Source organism: Staurois parvus, unplaced genomic scaffold (assembly GCF_062004578.1).
Source record: "Staurois parvus isolate SC_StPar_1 unplaced genomic scaffold, SC_StPar_1.0 ptg001161l, whole genome shotgun sequence".
Classification (NCBI taxonomy): domain Eukaryota; kingdom Metazoa; phylum Chordata; class Amphibia; order Anura; family Ranidae; genus Staurois; species Staurois parvus.
Window position 1 is genome coordinate 662,715 of NW_028318957.1, and position 16,880 is coordinate 679,594.

The 16,880-nt window shown below is 45.2% G+C and overlaps 1 protein-coding gene across 1 annotated transcript in view; it reads right to left on the minus strand.

Annotated features, from left to right (window-relative positions):
- The window catches only part of LOC149439083 (NACHT, LRR and PYD domains-containing protein 12-like), a 98,353-nt gene extending 82,647 nt beyond the window's left edge, over positions 1-15,706 (minus strand). Inside the window, exon 1 of the mRNA XM_089659476.1 lies at positions 15,482-15,706. The gene's annotated coding sequence lies outside the window, so the exon portion shown is untranslated. The remainder of the gene's footprint in view (positions 1-15,481) is intronic.
- Between the last annotated feature and the right edge of the window lie 1,174 nt (positions 15,707-16,880).

The following is a 16,880-nucleotide window of genomic DNA, read 5'->3' on the forward strand; positions in this document are numbered from 1 at the left end:
TCTACAGTGCCCTGTCTGTGATCTACAGTGCCCTGTCTGTGATCTACACTGCCCTGTCTGTGATCTACACTGCCCTGTCTGTGATCTACAGTGCCCACCTGTGATCTACAGTGCCCATCAGTGCTATACAGTGCCCACCAGTGCGCTACAGTGCCAATCAGTGCTATACAGTGCCCATCAGTGCTCTACAGTGCCCACCTGTGATCTACAGTGCCCATCAGTGCTTTACAGTGCCCACCTGTGATCAACAGTGCCCATCAGTGCTCTACAGTGCCCACCTGTGATCTACAGTGCCCACCTGTGATCTACAGTGCCCATCAGTGCTCTACAGTGCCCATCTGTGATCTACAGTGCCCTGTGCTCTACAGTGACCATTTGTGATCTACAGTGCCCATCTTTGCTCATCAGTGCCCATCTGTGATCTACAGTGCCCATCTGTGATCTACAGTGCCCATCTGTACTCATCAGTGCCTGGCAGTGTGTATATCAGTGCCTGTCATTGCTCCTCGGTGCCCACCAGTGAGTGCCCATCTGTGCCCGTCAGTGCCCATCTGTGCATGTCAGTGCCCACCAGTGAGTGCCCATCTGTCCTCATCAATACCCGCCAGTGAGTGCACATCAGTGCCCATCAGTGCTCCTCGGTGCCTGTCAGTGCCCATCTGTGCTCATCAGTGCCCAACAGTGAATGCCCATCTGTGCTCATCTGTGCCTGCCAGTGCGTATATCAGTGCCCATCAGTGCTCATCTGTGCTCCTCGGTGCCCACCAGTGAGTACTCATCTGTGCCCGTCAGTGCTTATCTGTGCTCATCGGTGCCCGTCAGTGCCCATCTGTGCATGTCAGTGCCCACCAGTGAGTGCCCATCTGTGCTCATCAGTACCCGCCAGTGAGTGCACATCAGTGCTCATCGGTGCCTGTCAGTGCTCATCAGTGCCCACCAGTGAGTGCCCATCTGTCCTCATCAGTGCCCATCTGCTCATCGGTGCCTGTCAGTACCCATCTGTGCTCATCAGTGCCCACCAGTGAGTGCCCATCAGTGCTCAACTGTGCATATCGGTGCTCATCAGTGCCGATCTGTGCACATCAGTGCCCATTAGTGAGGGCTCATCAGTGTCCACCAGTGCTGCTTCATCACTGCAGCTTATCAGTGCTCATCAGTGCTGTCTCATCACTGCAACTTATCAGTGCTCATCAGTGTCCACCAGTGCTGCTTCATCACTGCAGCTTATCAGTGCCACTTATTCATACACATCAGTACCACCCTATCAGTGGATCCTCATTAGCACCCATCAGAGCACATCAGTGGCAGTTTATCAGTGCAGCCCATTATTGCACATCAGTGCAACCTCATCAGTGTCCATTAGTGCAGCCTCATCAGCACCCATCAGTGCACCCCCAACAGCGCACCCTCATCAGTGCTCAGCAGTGCACCCCTATAATCACCAACAAGTGCAGCCTCATCAGCACCCGTCAGTGCACTCTCATCAGTGGATCCCCATCAGCGCACCCTCGTCAGGACCTAGCAGTGTACCCCCATCAGCACCCACAAGTGTAGCCTCATCAGCACCCATCAGTGCAGCCTCAACTGTCCCAGTATGTCCAAAAAATTATTTTCTTGCGAGGAGGCGTACCAAATTTTATCCATGACCGACGAGAGCAGCGGGGAGCTCTCAGTGCATGATTCTGATTTGGATTATGAGCGTGGTTCTGATTTGGAGTATGAGCCCGTTTTAAGCAGTGGATCTGTTACAGAATCATCATCGGAGGAGGAGGAAATTGTGCCCATCAAACGAAGGCGTTCTGGTGAGGAGCAGGCTACCACAAGTAGCGCGGTGGCATCCACTAGCAGAGCAGTGGCTTCCACAAGAAATGGAGGACGTCAAGAAAGACCAGGTCCTAGTTAGGTGTTACCTCAGCCCCAAAGGGTTAGGACCCATGCCACTCTTCCATATGCCCTTCAAAACCCCCTATGGCTTCCCTCTAACTCTGGAGCAGCTAACATCCCCCCTTTTACTGCCCAGCCAGGAGTCCAGGTAAACACAGAAAATTTTGCCCCTATTGATTTTTTTAATTTAATTTTTACCAATGACTTTCTAAATTTAATTGTGGACCAGTGCAACCTCTATGCCCAACAGTTCATAGCTACAAACCCAGATTCATGTTATGCCCGTCCCTATCAATGGAAGCAGTTGACAGTGGAGGAATTTAAAACATTTTTGGGCCTCACATTTAATATGGGACTCACAAAAAAAAATGAATTACACTCTTACTGGTCTACCCGCCCAATCTATCACATGCCAGTTTTCTCATCAGTCATGTCCAGAACAAGATATCAAATGATCATGAGGTTCCTGCATTACAATGATAACACCCAGTGCCTTCCCCAAAATGACCCAGAATATGATAAACTATATAAAATTCGGCCACTCCTTAATTTCTTCTCTGATAAATTTGCCCAATTATTTGTCCCAGACAAACACATCTGCGTGGATGAGTCACTTGTCCCCTTCAATGGCAGGCTGAGTTTCAAGCAGTTTATCCCCAGCAAAAGGGCCCGATATGGGATTAAACTTTATAAGTTATGCGACAGAGCCACGGGGTACGTGTACGCCTTCCTCGTGTATGAAGGAAAGGACAGCCAACTGCATCCCCCTGAATGCCCAGATTATATTGGAGCATGTGGAAAAGTTGTTTGGGAGCTTGTGTTTCCACTCTTTGAAAAGGGTTATCATCTCTATGTGGATAACTTTTACACCAGTTTACCCCTTTTCCGCAATCTTCACCGAAGGAGAACACTAGCATGTGACACCGTGAGATCGAATAGGAAGGGATTCCCGCAAAGGCTGGTGAACACAAGACTACAGAGAGGGGAGTCGGTGACTTTGCGGAACAAAGAGATATTGGCTTTGAAGTGGAGGGACAAACGAGACATCTACATGCTCTCATCAATTCATAATGACAACCACGTGCAAATCACCAGTAGAAATGGCACATTCCAAAAACCAAAATGTGTCCATGATTATAATTTATTCATGGGGGGAGTTGACTTCAATGATCAGATGATCCAACCCTACCTTGCTGTAAGAAGAACCCGCCATTGGTATAAAAAAGTCTCCATTTATTTTTTTAATTTGGCCGTTTATAACACATATATAATCTACCGGAAATCCACCGAGACACCCATGTCCTTTCTTTGGTATCAGGAAGAAATTGTCACTGCCCTTTTGTACCCTGGAGGCCCACCAGAAAGTGTTCACTCAGATGTAGTGAGTAGACTCCAGGAACAGCATTTTCCTGAAAAAGTCCCTCGCAGAGAAGGAGGTCAAAGATGTAAAAAAAAATGTCGGGTGTGCACCAGAAGAGGAGTTAGACGAGACACCAGCTTTTATTGTCCTCAGTGTCCTTCCCAACCAGGCCTCTGCATAGGTTGCTGTTTCCGCCGTTACCATACTTCTGTAAAATATTAGTGAAGTATGGTAAACGTAATTATGAATTTCCTGCCATTCACTCCTCATGCCTCTGTCTGCTCCTGAAATGACCCTATCTTGTTATTTGACAACGCCACTGCCTGCTGCCTAAACTGACCATACCTCTGCCTGTTCTGGAACTGACCCTGGCCTGTTATTCGACCACGCCTCTGCCTGCCGCCTAAACTGACCATATCTCTGCCTGCTCTGGAAATGACCCTGGCCTGTTTATTGACGATGCCTCTGCTTTCCATCAGAACTGACCTCGGCTTGTTAATTGACCACGTTTTTTGCCCGCCGCTTGGACTGATCTTCTGCCCTGCTTTTGTAGTATTATGATTCAAAATAATACAGGGGTCTCACATATGTGAGGGGCTTCAGAATAGTTTTTCGGAGTGGAGAAAACTAAGTTTTTGGTTTTCTCTGGGTTTTATAATTCCCGAAAAAGGGTCTGTTAGTCCGGAGGCTTCGAAGAGATGGGTGGGACGAAGCCTCTACCCCTGTCTTAGCTGGCGGGGCCCTAAACCTGATATTTCTGCCTGCTGCCAACTTATTGCCAACATGCCGCTGCCTGACACATGAACTGACCACGCCTCTGCCTGCTACCTGTACCATGGACCATGTTCCTGCCTACTACTGGGTCTGATATTTTGGCTATGCTGTGTCTCTGCCTTGACAATCCTTTGGCTGCTGACCACATTTCTGCCTGCTGCCTGGACCAATGGTTTGGCTGCGCTGATGATATATCTGCCTGCTTCCTGTACTGACAATGGACAATAATCCTGTCTGCTGCCTGGACAATTGCTTTTGATGTAGCTGACCACATCCCTGCCTGCTGCCTGGATCGATGCTCTCCTCTGTGGACAACTGCACTACTAAAACCGCAGGTAATCTTTTGCTTACCATTTTCTCAAATGTATTTTGGGGTGTAATTCTTGGTATGTACATGCTATATGTTAGAAATATGAAGGGCCTTCAAAAATGATAGGTTGTCTGGAAATTAGATGTGTAATTTATGTCCCTAGAACACCTACCTTGATGTTGGGCCTCTGTATGTGGCCAGGCTGTTATAAAGTGTCACACATGTGGTATTGCCATACTCAGGAGGAATAGCAGAATGTATTTTGGGGTATATTTTGAGGTATTTACATGCTATGTGTTAGAAATATCTTATAAATGAACAACGTTGCGTAAAAAAAAAAAGTTTTCATTTTCTTTTTACATATTCCGAAAACTTGTGGAAAAAAATGACACGTTCAAAAGACTCATTATGCCTCATAGAATATATGTTGGGGTGTTTACTTCTCAAAATGGGGTCATTTTGTGGGTAATTCCATTGTCCTGGTGCTTCAGGGCCTTCAAAGTTTTAATAGGTAGTCAAGATATTAGATGTGTAATTTATGTCCCTAGAACACCTGATGGTGCTCCTTGCATGTTGGGCCTCTCTATGTGGTCAGGCTGTAGAAAAGTCTCACACATGTGGTATTACCATACTCAGGAGGAGTAGCAGAATGTATTTTGGGGTGTATTTTGTGGTATTTACATGTTATGTGTTAGAAATATCTTATAAACCGACAACTTTGTGTAAAAAAATAAAGTTTTAATTTTTTTTCCACATTTTCTGAAAACTTGTGGAAAAAAACGACATGTTCAAAAGACTCATTATGCCTCCTAAAAAATACGTTGGAGTGTTTGCTTTCCAAAACTGGGTCATTTTGTGGGTGCTTCCTTTGTCCTGGTCCTCCAAAACCATCAAAAGTGTTTTAGGTTGTCAAGAAATTAGATGTGTAATTTTTGCCCTTAGAACGCCTAAAGGTGCTACTTGGATGTTGGGCCTCTGTATATGGCCAGGTTGTAGAAAAGTCTCACACATTTGCTATTGCCATACTCAGGAGAGGTAGCAGAATGTATTTTGAGGTTTTTTTTTTGGTATTTACGTTCTGTGTGTTAGAAATATTTTATAAATGGACAACTTTCTGTAAAAAAAAATATGTTTTCATTTTCTTCCCGCATATTCTGAAACTTTGGGAAATAATCGACATGTTCAAACGACTCATTATGCCACACGGAATATATGTTGGGGTGTTTGCTTCTCAAAATGTGGTCATTTTGTGGGTAATTCAGTTGTCCTGGTGCTTCAAGGCCTTCAAAAGTGTAAGAGGTAGTCAAGATACTAGATGTGTAAATTATGTCCCTAGAACACCTGATGGTGCTCCTTGCATGTTGGGACTCTCTATGAGGTCAGGCTGCGGAAAAGTCTCACATATTTGGTATCGTTATATTCAGGAGGAGTAGTAGAATGTATTTTGGGGTGTATTTTGTGGTATTTACATGTTATGTGTTAGAAATATCTTATAAATGGATAACTTTGTGGAAAAAAAAAATAAGTTTTCATTTTCTTCCCGCATATTCCAAAAACGTTTGGAAATAAACAACATGTTCAAAAGACTCATTATGCCTCATGGAAGTTAGGTTGGGGTGTTTGCTTCTCAAAATGGAGTCATTTTGCGGGTAATTCAATTGTCCTGGTGCTTTAAGATCTTCAAAAGTGTAATAGGTAGTCAAGATGTTAAATGTGCAATTTATGTCCCTAGAACACCTGATGGTGCTCCTTGCATGTTGGGCCTCTCTATGTGGTGAGGCTGCGGAAAAGTCTCACACATTTGGTATCGTTATATTCAGGAGGAGTAGCAAAATGTATTTTGGAGTGTATTTTGTGGTATTTACATGCTATGCTTTAGAAATATCTTATAAATGTACAACTTTGTGTAAAAAAAATATATTTTCATTTTCTTCCCGCATATTCCGAAAACTTTTGGAAATAAACGACATGTTCAAAAGACTCATTATGCCTCATGGATTATAGGTTGGGGTGTTTGCTTCTCAGTCATTTTGTGGGTAATTCCATTGTCCTGGTGCTTTAAGGCCTTCAAAATTGTAATACATAGTCAAGATTTTAGATGTGTAATTTATGTCCCTAGAACACTTGTTGATGCTCCTTGCATGTTGGGCCTCTCTATGTGGTCAGGATGTTCAAAAGTCTAACACATTTGGTATCATTATATTCAGGAGAAGCAGCAGAAAATATTTTGGGGTGTAGTTGCAAGTATGCCTGTGCTGTGTGTGAGAAATAACTTGTTAATATGCCATTTTTTTGGGGGAAAAAAAATAAATAAATAAAATGTAATTTTCCAAAGAATTTTTGGAAAAAACTACAGCTTCAAAAAACTCACCATGCCTCTTACTGAATACTTTGGAATGTCTACTTTCCAAAAAGGGGTCATTTATGGGGTATTTGCACTGTTCTGGCTTGTTAGGGCCTCAAGAAATGAGATAGGGCATCGGTACATCAGGTGTGACCAATTTTCAATGATTGGTACCATAGCTTGTAGACTTTCTAGCTTTCACACAGACCAAATAATATGCACTGATTTGTGTTATTTTTACCAAACAAATGTAGTAGTATAAATTTTGGTGAAGATATATGAAGAAAAATTGCTTATTTGAAAAATTTTATAACAAAAACGCATTTTTTTCAAAATTTTCGGTCTTTTTTCATTTATAGTGCAAAAAATAAAAAACCCAGTGGTGAGTAAATACCACCAAAATAATGCTCTATTTGTGTGAAAAAAAGGACGAAAATTTTATATGGGTACAATGTTGCATGACTGAGTAATTGTCATTCAAAGTGTGAGAGCGCTGAAAGCTGAAAATTGGCCTGGTAAGGAAGGGGGTATAAGTGCCCGGTAGGCAAGTGGTTAATTTTTCTGGCCGCTTTGCATTCAAACAATTTCTCCCCAGAAAGTATGCCAGAAATGGGGTCAAGATGTATAAGACCTGTGAGAGGGCAACAGGCTATATGGGAAGTAGTGGCAAGATAGTTTGGGACTTGGTTTCATCCTTTTTCCATATGGGGTACCACTTATACGTGGACAATTTTTATTCAAGCGTGCCACTATTTAGACATTTGTACAATCTCTTGGAATTGGCACATGTGGCACCATGTGACCTAATGTGTGCCCACCATTAGAAGTGGGTGGATGCAGGGCAGTATATTCTAATGATGGACATAACACACACACTTTTTGGCAGAGATACCGGAATGGTGCCAATCATCTCTATAGTCTAAGAAATCGGAAGCTACGAGCATTTCATCACTTCAGTTTCACAGGAAATGTAAGGGCAGAGGAGATATCTAGAGCCTGATAGACCCCAGATTTCTCAAAAAAGAATATATGGCAATGCCCATTGAAGTTATAGGGGATATTTGCATTCCCTGTGATAGCATTAAAAGTGCTCAAAAAAAAAAAAAAAGCACCCTCGCCCCCGTGCGCACCTGCGTTCGTGAGCTTTGACCCTATGGCGGTATGTAAACAGCGGTTGCACCATGCATGTGAGGTATCACCGTGAACGTCAGATCAAGGGCAGTAATTCTAACATTAGATCTCCTCTGTAAATCTAAAATGGTAGCTTGTAAAGGCTTTTAAAGTGTTGACTATGGATATTAAAAATGTATGCAATTTGTCACCATTGCACGGGGCATGCGCCGTTTTAAAACATGTCATGTTTGGTATCTATTCACTCAGCATACCATCATCTTTTATATGTTACCAAATAATTGGCAATATATTGTGTTTTTGTGCATTAAAAGTAAAAAAAGTGTATTTTTTTTTAAATTTGCATTTGAAAAATCGCTGTGTGAGTACTATCTGATATAAAAAATTGCAGCCCCCACCGTTTTATTCACTAGGGTGTCTGGTGAACAAAAGCAAACAAGGGCGCACTCTCATCGTGCATTACCGTGGTACACCACGTATTTATTAACAGCTTGCCTACCAGCCGCAGTGTATATACTGCAACAGGGCGGCACCGCTGTGCTAAACGACGTTTTAAAACGTCATTTAGCAAAACAGGTAGGAGGCACGCGACCGCCCTACTCGCACCGTCGATCGCGGCCGCGGGTGTCAATCACTGGGTCCCGGCCAATCATTACCCGCCGGGTCCCGGGTGATTGCTGGCAAACAGTGACACAGAGCACAGCTGCATTATTCACAATGCAGCTCTGCTCCCTGTCAGCTCCTAACAAGCTGTTCCTGAAAGTGGAGTTTAGCTCTCGGGATCAGCGTGTTCCTGTGAAGTACACATCCCTGCCCACTAGTGAAACACACCCCCCTCACACAGTTAACTCTTTGATCGCCTAAAAATGTTAACCCCTTCCTCCCCGGTGCCATTAGTACAGTGTCAGTGGTTTTTTTTTTTTTTGCACTGATAACTGTATTGGTGTCACTGGGGATGTCAGTGACCCCAAGTCAGTTCCCCCACTGTCAAAATGTCCGCCGCAGTCCCGCCTAAGGTCGCTGATCACTGTCATAAATCACTGATCACCGCCGTAAGTCACTGATCGCTGCCATTATTAGTATAAAAAAAAATCCCAGTATCTTTCCCGCCATTTGTAGACGCTATAACTTTCACGTAAATCAATTAATTTACACGTATTGGGATTTTTTTTTTTTAGCAAAGACATGTCGCAGAATACATTTTGGCTGAAATTTATGACAAAATTTGATTATTAATTTTTTTACTGGACATGTTTTATAGCAAAAAGTCCCAAATATTGTTTTCTTTTCTCAAAATTGTCAGTCTTTTTTTTTTATAGCGCAAATAATTAAAAAACGCACAGGCGATCAAATACCACCGAAAGAAAGCTCAATTTGTGGAAAAAAAAAGGACATAAATTTAATTTGGGTGCAGTGTTGCATGACCGCGCAATTGTCAATTAAAGTAACTCAGCGACGTAACACAAACCACTTCCTGACTGCCCTATAGCAGAAATACTGCTACAGGGCGGATGGGTGCGCAAAATCACAGAGATATATATATATATATATATATATATATATATATATATATATATACACACGTGATTCGCGCTCCCATAGTTTTCTCGTCCCTCCCAGATAGCATCAGATTGCCCGTCAGTACGCCAGTCATCACATTTAACCCCTTGATTGCCAGGAAGACGCTCATACACAATAAACCTCCATTGCTAGTATAGTGTCTGAACGGATCAATATCTTTGATCAGATCAGCACTATACCAGCGTTCACATTAGTATAGCGTCCCCAAAAATGCAGCGTTAGCGGGATCAGCCACGGCACCTGCCAACACCTGCGTTTAGCCCCTACGCTTACTCCCCCTTCTCCCCCAGCAAGTGCAGGGTCAGTAGGTCACTGTCACTTAATACATTGCACACAAAACCGCAGTTTTCTCAGAATCAGGCCTGATCTCTGTTAGCACTTTTCGGCAAATTTTGATGACTCTCATATGCAGCAGAGTGCCAGTACTAGTGCCACGCTACCTTTTGGTGAACTGGCGAGTACCAGCGGTCTAGTATATCCTGGTCTTTCACATATCTCTTAGATTGTAAGCTCCCAGGATCAGGGCCCTCCTAACCCTCTTGTATTGAACTGTATTGTTCTGTATTGTCTCCCGTTATATTGTAGCGCTGAGCAAACTGTTGGTGCCATAAATCCTGTATAATAATAATAATACCAGCACTGCAGTAGGACTTGGTGACGTGGTGAGTCCCATAAGTGCAGTACAAGCCGATGCGGTTGCGAACATAAGTATTGTCCCGCAACCACCAAGATATGAGTGTATAATAAACTTTACCCTCTACAAATCAGCTCTTCTCAAATACAACTCCAGCCTCCACACTGCTAATCAAACCTACTATAACACTCTCATCAAGACCCTCTCATCCACTCCTTGTCAACTCTGCCTCCACCCACCAACTTACTTACTGCACAGGAGATTGCCAGTCACTTCAAAAAGATCGACACAATTCGTGATGAGATCTCCACTGTCAAGCTTCCTCCTCTAACCAACATACCAGGCCCAACACCAAACTCTATACTCTCCTCCTTCAACCTTGTTACCATCAAGGAAGATACCAAACTCCTTTCCAAAGCCCACTTCACCACCTGTCCCCTGGATCCTGTCCCCTCACGACTGTTGCAGCCGCCTTCCTGCTCTATCCTAAACTCTCTAACCCACATCTTCAACCTCTCACTCTCCATGGGCACCTTTCCCTCCCCACTCAAACATGCACTGGTTACCCCCATTCTCAAAAAACCCTCGCTGGGCCCCACCTGTTTGAATAACTTAAGACCCATCTCCCTGCTCCCGTTTGCCTCCAAGCTTCTCGAATGCCTTGTTCACAACCGTATGAACTGCTACCTCACTGACAACAACCTTCTTGATCCCCGACAGTCTGGCTTCCGCCAACAACATTCCACAGAAACTGCCCAACTAAAACTCACTAATGACCTACTAACTGCTAAAACCAATGGCCGTTACTCCATACTCATACTCCTTGACCTTTCCGATGCCTTTGACACAGTCGACCACCCGCTCCTCCTCAGTAAACTCCACCCCATCGGCCTCCATGACTCTGCCCTCTCATGGTTCTCCTCTTACCTTTCTCAGTGCACTTTCAGTGTCACATACAACTGCTCCTCCTCCGCTTTGTCCTTCTGTTGAAGTACCCCAAGGTTCTGCTCTTGGACCCTCCTTTTCGCTTTCTACACCTCCTCCCTGGGCCAACTGATAACCTCCAATACCACCTCTATGCTGATGACACCCAGATCTATCTCTCCACTCCCCAGCTCACCCCTTATATTGTAAAGCGCTGCGCAAACTTGTTGCCACAAGTTTTTGAAAAAAGAAAAAAAAAAAAAAATTTTTTTTCTATTCTTTTTTTATATTTCAAAACCTTGTGAGAAAAAAAAAACATCTGCAAAATACTCACCATGCCTCTTTAAATTCCTTGGGGTGTCTACTTTCCAGAAAGGAGTCATTTGGTAGGGGGGGAGGGGTTTAGTGCTATCCTGGCATGTCAGGGCCTTCAAATCTGTGATAAGTAGTGAGGAAGTTACGCACCTTCAGTCTTTCAAAGTGGTCATTGGATTTCAGGCTCCTGTATGTGGCTGGGCTTCTAAAAAGTCTCACACATGTGGTATCCCCATACTCGGTAGAAGTAGCAGAATGTATTTTGGGGTGTAATTCCACATATACCCATGGCTTGCGCGAGAAATAAATCATTTAAATGACAACTTTGTGTAAAAAAAAAAAAATGTTTTTGTCATTTTCCAGAAACTTGTGGAAAAAAAATAAATCTTCCATGGACTCAATATGCCTCTCAGCAGATAGCTTAGGGTGTTTACTTTCCAAAAGGGGTCATTTGAAGGTGTTTACACTATCCTGGTATTTTAGCACCTCAAGAAATGTTATGAGTAGTCAGAAAGTAAAAGCTGTGTAAATTCCATTATCTATACCATAGTTTGTAGACGCTATAACTTTCACACAAAGCAATCAATATACACTTATTGGGATTTTTTTTAACCAAAAACTTGTAGCAGAATACATTTTGGCCTAAATTTAGGATGAAATTTTAGTTTTTTGGGATATTTTTTATGACCGACATGAGAAAATAGTTTTCTTTTTTCAAAATTTTTTCTGTTTATAGCGCCAAAAATAAAAAGTGCACAGGTGATCAAATACCACCAAAAGAAAGCTCTATTTGTGTGAAAAAGGACATAAATTTCATTTATGTACCGTATTGCATGACCGCGCAATTGTCCATTAAACTAATGCAGCGCAGTATAGCAAAAAAAATGGCGTAAATTGCAGTATCTATACCATAGTTTGTAGACGCTATAACTTTCACACAAAGCAATCAATATACACTTATTGGGGGTTTTTTTAACCAAAAACATGGAGCAGAATACATTTTGCCCTAAATTTATAACTAACTTTGAGTTTACTATATATTTTTTATAGCTGAAAGTAAAAAATATCATTTTTCTTCAAAACTTTTGGTCTTTTTTTGTTTAAACCGTGAAAAATAAAAAGCGCACAGGTGATCAAATAACACCGAAAGAAAGCTCTATTTGTGTGAAAAAAAGGACGTAAATTTCCTTCGGGTGCAGCATTGCATGACCGCGCAATTATCAGTTGAATTAGTGCAGCAACAAGTAGCAAAAAGAGGCCTGGTCATTAAATCCGCAGGAGGGCAAGTGGTTAAAAAAAAGAACATATAGATATATACTCACAAATCAAAGAAAATAAAAACGTGACCGTTGATCCGCAATGCAGTCCAATTCAATACTGTGCCTTACGTAGGGATAGGCTGACGTGTTTCGGGAGATGAACCCCCTTCTTCAGAGCTGAAGTATATACCTGCTGATCCAACATATGGTATTTTTCACTCTATAAGACGCACTTTTCCCCCCCAAAAAATGGGGGAAAATGTCAGTGAGTCTTATGGAGTGAATATGGAGTGGCCGGTCCGGTATTTCCGCCGCCACCGGGCCGGCTGCTCAGCTCTCCTCTGCAGCAGGACCTTACCTGTTCCTTGGTCCACCGCTGTAAAGTCTTCCCGCGCCGGCAACTTTAGTGCGAGCACCCGGCTGTGACAGCCAGGTGCCCACTGCGCATGCGCGAGAAGCGATGTGCTTTGTGAATGATCCAGCATCTTCTAGGACACATGACAGGTCCCAGAAGACGCTGGGCCATTCACAAAGTACAGCGCTTCTCGAGCACGCACAGTGGGAACCCGGCACAGCCGGGCGCCTGCACTAAAGAGAGGACAACTCCGCAGAAGTGGGAGCGGGTACCTGTCAAATTCAGGTACCCGCTCCCCCTCCCTCCCCAAAGGTCAGCAGTCTCTGGTCATCTCCTGTACTGTCCGCAGTCTCCGGTCATCACCCGTACCGTGTCCGCAGTCTCCGGTCATCTCCTGTACCGTGTCCGCAGTCTCCGGTCATCTCCTGTACCGTGTCCGCAGTCTCCGGTCATCTCCTGTACCGTGTCCGCAGTCTCCGGTCATCACCTGTACCGTGCCCGCAGTCTCCGGTCATCACCTGTACCGTGTCCGCAGTCTCCGGTCATCTCCTGTACCGTGTCCGCAGTCTCCGGTCATCTCCTGTACCGTGTCCGCAGTCTCCGGTCATCACCTGTACCGTGTCCGCAGTCTCCGGTCATCACCTGTACCGTGTCCGCAGTCTCCGGTCATCACCTGTACCGTGTCCGCAGTCTCCGGTCATCACCTGTACCGTGTCCGCAGTCTCCGGTCATCACCTGTACCGTGTCCGCAGTCTCCGGTCATCACCTGTACCGTGTCCGCAGTCTCCGGTCATCACCTGTACCGTGTCCGCAGTCTCCGGTCATCACCTGTACCGTGTCCGCAGTCTCCGGTCATCACCTGTACCGTGTCCGCAGTCTCCGGTCATCTCCTGTACCGTGTCCGCAGTCTCCGGTCATCACCTGTACCGTGTCCGCAGTCTCCGGTCATCACCTGTACCGTGTCCGCAGTCTCCGGTCATCCCCTGTACCGTGTCCGCAGTCTCCGGTCATCCCCTGTACCGTGTCCGCAGTCTCCGGTCATCCCCTGTACCGTGTCCGCAGTCTCCGGTCATCCCCTGTACCGTGTCCGCAGTCTCCGGTCATCCCCTGTACCGTGTCCGCAATCTCCGGTCATCCCCTGTACCGTGTCCGCAGTCTCCGGTCATCCCCTGTACCGTGTCCGCAGTCTCCGGTCATCCCCTGTACCGTGTCCGCAGTCTCCGGTCATCGCCTGTACCGTGTCCGCAGTCTCCGGTCATCCCCTGTACTATATCCGCAGTCTCTGGTCATCCCCTGTACTATATCCGCAGTCTCTGGTCATCTCCTGTACTGTGTCTGCAGTCCATTGGTTCAGAATATTGTTTTTCTCGTTTTTCTCCTCTAAAACCTAGGTGCGTCTTATGGAGCGAAAAATACAGTATATATACCCAAGTATGGCAGAGAGGACAGGATAACAACCCCACACATATAACGGCCCAATCAAAAAAGGCCAATCAAATCCACCTCAGGCAACAAAAGTAAATAAATACATTTTTAACCGCCTCCCGCCCGCCATATAGTCCAATGACGGGCGCAAGGTGGTTCTCTCGTTCTGGGAGGACGTCATATGACGTCCTCCCATTCTCACCGCGCAGCGCGGTGATCGGCGGTGCGCTGTTTCCCTCGGACACAGCGGATCACCGATCACGGAAAGAGCCGAAGATGTCGGCTCAATCATGTGATCAGCTGTGTCCAATCACAGCTGATCGCATGTAAACAGGGAAATGCCGGTTATCGGCATTTCTCTCCTCACGAGCTGTCACACTGACAGAGGAGAGGAGAGTAATCGGCATTCCTCGGAGGGGACATCTACACTGATCATCGGGGCACTGCTGATGAGTGTGCCCTGATGATCTGTGTAGCCCCAGCAGTGCCACCTGTCAGTGTCCATCAGTGCATACCAGTGCACATCAATGCCACATATCAGTGCCCATCTGACTTGCCTTTCAGTGTCACCCATCAGTGCAAGTCAGTGCCACCTATAAATGACAATCAGTGCCGCCTATCAGTGCCAGTCAGTGCAGCCTATCAGCGTAGCCTATCAGTGCCATATATGAGTGCTGCCTTTCAGTGCTCATCAGTGATGCCTGTCAATGCCACCTACCAGTGCCTCCTCATCAGTGCCACCTATCAGTGCCCATCAGCGCTGCCTGTCAATGCCCATCAGCGCAGCCTCATTAGCGCACATCAGTGAAGGAAAAAAAAAATTACCTATTTACAAAATTTTATAACAAAAACTAAGAAAAAAATGGGTTTTTTTTTTCAAAATTTTCAGTGGTTTATGGTTTAAGAAAAAATAAAAAAACCCCCGAGGTGATTAAATACCCCCAAAATAAAGCTGTCACAAAAAAAAAATGATAAAAATTTCATGTGTACAGCGTTGCATGACCGCGCAATGGTCATTCAAAGTGCGACAGCGCTGAAAGCTGGAAATTGGCCTGGGCAGGATGGGGGTAGACACGCCCGGTAGGCGAGGGGTTAAAATACGCACCAATATTATATACGGGTAATCAATAATTAATAAATATATATAAATAGGCAATGGCACATAAATAAATGAACCGTACTCACATATAGTACCAGGACTGGGATAGATCAATAAACTCACACAATGGGGCACCTTCCCAACATAACAACCATCAGCTGTATAAAGAACACAACATAATGACGTAATTGATTAATATTATTACTAAATAATAAAAACATAAATAAATAAACGCCCCGCGGATGTAAGAACCAGCCCGGCGTTCGTCCTGCTCGCCAGGATGGTTTCATAGGACCGTGACCAGGGAAACATTAGGCGTATCAGTGCGCATGCGCACTACGCCGCAGATTATCTGCGAGTGCGCCGGGGAGCCGTGCCGCCCGACACACGCCTAGGAAGTGCGTCAGAGTGAGGGCGGAAGGGAGAAGCCGGCTCCCTATGTAGTGCTGGAACCGCACTCCTACTAACGCATGCTATAACAAATGTTAAAACGTGGAAAAATAAACAGAAGATCCACTTAGATGTGAATACAGAGCCACAGAACGAATGTAACCTTGGAATGAATCGAATCAGCCCTAATTAACTCCGTATTCTCCTTCTCCATGGAATCATTATTTTCCTGCTGATTGTTTTGTGTTCATTTCTATTCATTTTTGTTTTGCTTTCTAAATATTTCTACACCTTTTACATATATTTACATGTTTCACCTTTAACCGCTTCCCGGCCGCTCTATAGCAGAAACACTGCTACAGGGCGACACGGGTGCGCAAAATCACGTGTCTATATACGTGATTTTGCATATCCGAGTAGAGAGCGCACAAGGCGCGCGGGCGCCCTACCTGCGCTGCCATTCGCGGCTGCAACTGTCAGTCACCGGGCCCCAGCCGGTATATACTTTCTGGCGCCTGGTGATTTCTAATGATCACCGTCAGGGAGGAGGACTGTTTTGTTTACTAACAGTCCTCCTCCCTGTCAGCTCGGGCACACTGCACAACCATCCTTAGCTGTGTGAGTACAGTGAAGCACACACACACCCCGCCACCTAGTAAAACACTCCCAGCCAGGGGCGGACTGACCATTTGGGAACTCGGGCACTGCTCGAGGGCCCGGGGTCAGTAGGGGGCCCCATGAGATGCCCCTGGTACCTTTTTCATAGGCTTTTTTGAGTTTGGGCAAGGACACAGGGGCCCCATGTTCCCCTATTGCCCGGGGGCCCCATGAGTTGTCAGTCCGCCCCTGGTAGGGGGCCCCATGAGATGCCCCTGGTACTTTTTTCAAAGGCTTTTTTGAGTTTGGGCAAGGACACAGGGGCCCCATGATCCCCTTTTGCCTGGGGGGCCCCATGAGTTGTCAGTCTGCCCCTGCTCCCAGCACACAGTTAACCCTTTGATTGTCCCTCACATTAACCCCTTCCTGCCCAGTGTCATTAGTACAGTGTCAGAGCTTTTTTTTTTTTTACTAGCACTGAACACTGTATTGGTGTCA